Source organism: Chrysochloris asiatica, unplaced genomic scaffold, assembly GCF_000296735.1.
Source record: "Chrysochloris asiatica unplaced genomic scaffold, ChrAsi1.0 scaffold00335, whole genome shotgun sequence".
Lineage (NCBI taxonomy): Eukaryota > Metazoa > Chordata > Mammalia > Afrosoricida > Chrysochloridae > Chrysochloris > Chrysochloris asiatica.
In genome coordinates, this window is record NW_006408853.1 from 81,020 (window position 1) to 83,745 (window position 2,726).

The following is a 2,726-nucleotide window of genomic DNA, read 5'->3' on the forward strand; positions in this document are numbered from 1 at the left end:
TATATTAATAGTACTATTAATATACAAAACTGAAGCCCTTTGATTTGCCTAGCATTTAATGTTTTTAAAAAGTTGTTCTAAATATTTGTATTTATAATGTAAAACTATTAATTCTGCCTATTAAAATATTGCCCGGTACTCAGGCCAAGCAATCAGGATATGTTACCTCATTCAAAGGAAGATTCTTCTACTTAGTTCTGTCCCTGCCAGTTATTAAAAGCCATACATACAATACCTTGATTTCAAATACATTAATTTAGTGCAGATAGGTTTTCAGGTTTTATTTTTAAGTCCTAGACCTGTGCTTCTGAAACCTTAGTGTACAAATGAATTATGTGGAATTCTTATTAAAATCTAAATTAGCTTACAAGATGAGACCCAAGTTTGTGCATGTCTAATAAACTTTCAGTTAATGCTAATGTTGCTGACTCATAAACTATAATTTAATCAGCAAGAACCTAGGAAGTTTCCTTTCTATAATTAAAATACCATTAGTATTATTCTTTAGTATATACTTTAGTTTATCTTAAACTGAGAGTGCTCCTAGAGTGACTTCTACAAGTCAGTTATACAAAATAAATATGATTAGGCCTTCTGAGTACTCTTCCACACATTGTGCACAAATAGCTACCTATGGCTGGGTTCCATCTGATTACAAGGGAAACTGCCTTATCAGACTCAATCTTCTGCTTTATTTTTATTAAAACTACATATTCTGTAGAAATAATTGTGGTATTTACAAAATTGAAGGGATGTACACAAAAGACATAGACATACGCCAAAAATATGTGTATGCTTAAGCAATATTTAAAGGATAGTGGAACACTTTGTAATAGAATGTAAATCATTTTTGCTTACATTCCATATTTTGTATAAAGAATTTTTCTTTCTAATGACTTTCCTTATTATACAAAAAATATTTTTTTTTGTTTAAATTAATGGTACTGGACTTCAAAATAGATGATTGGGACACACTAAAAATTAGAAACCAATTGCATCACAAGATTTCACCAAAAGAGTAAAAAGTGAGCCCTCATAATGGGAAAAAATCTTTTGCAATGACTTATCAGACAAGGGACTAATTTCTAAAATCTATAGAAAACTACAACACCTCTTTAAGAAAAGGACAAATACCTCAATTAAAAAATGGGCACAGGACATTAACAGACACTTCATCTAGAAAGACATGTAGGCAGTAACATACATATGAAAAAATGTTCATGATTATTATTCATTGTTGTTGTTGTTGTTAGGTGCCATTGAGTTGGTACCAACTCATAGTCACCCTAAGCACAACAGAATGAAACACTGCTCAGTCCTGGGCAAACCTCACAATTGTTGCCACACTTGACCCCATTGATGCTGCCACTTTGCCAATTCCTCAATGTCATTTTCCCTCAATGGGGATCTTCTTCTTTTTCTCTGAACCTCCAACTGATCAAACATGATATCCTTCTCCATCGACTGGTCCCTCCTGACAATATGTCTGAAGTATGAGAGATGAAGTTTGGCCATTCTCATCTCCCAGTAGCATTCTGGCTGAACTTCTTTTGACACAGATCTGCTGGTTCTTTTGGTAGCCTATAGAACTTTCAAGATTCTCCTTTAACACCATAACTCAAAAGCATCAATTTTTTTTTTACAGTTTTCCTTATTCACTGTCCAGTTTTCACATGCATATGAGGTTGGGTCAGGCACACCTTAGTCCTCAAGCTGACATCTTTACTCTTCAACACATTAAAAGGTCTTGTGCAACAGATTTTCTTAATGGAATACATTAGCCATTGTTGTTGTTGTTAAGTGCTGTCAAGTCAATTCCAACCCATAAAAACCCTGTATAGGGTTTCCATGGAGCAGCTGGTGAGCTTTAACCACTGACCTTGCATTTCAAATGACCTTGCAGTCTGACACATTATATCCTACAGTGCCACACCAGGACTCCACATTAGCCATTGTTGTTGCTGTAGTTGTTAGGTGCCATCGAGTCAGTACTGACTCATAGTGACCCTATGCACAACAAAATGAAATACTGCTCAATCCTGGACCAACCTCACAGTTGTTACCATGCTTGAATCCATTGATGCTGCCATCTTGCTGGGGGTCTTCCTCTTTTCTCTGGCCCTCCACCCTGCCAAACATGATATCCTTCTCCAGAAACTGGTCCCTTATGACAATATGTCTGAAGAATGAAAGACCAAGTTTGACCATCTTGGCCTCCAAGTAGCACTCTGGCTGCATTTCTTCCAACACAGATCTATTAGTTCTAGGGGCATCCTATGGCACTTTCAATATTCTCCTCCAACACCATAACTTAAAAGCATCAATTCTTCTATGATCTTCCTTATTCACTGTCCAGCTTTCACATGCATATTAGGTTATTGAAAATACCGAGGCTTGGGTCAGATGCACCTTAGTCCTCAAGCTGACATCTTTACTCTTCAACACTTCTAAAAGTCTTATGCAGCAGATTTGCTTAATACAATACATTGTTTGATTTCTTGACAGCTGCTTCTGTGAATGCTGATGGCTGATCCAAGAAAAATGAAGACCTTGACAACTTCAATATTTTCTCCATTGATAAGAATGTTGTTTATTGAGCCAGTGGTGAGGATTTTTTTTTTTTTTTTCACATTGAGATACAATCCATACTGAAGGCTGTGTCCTTTGATCTTCATCAGTAAATATTTTAAGTCCTCTTCACTTTCAGCAAATAAGGTTGCATCATC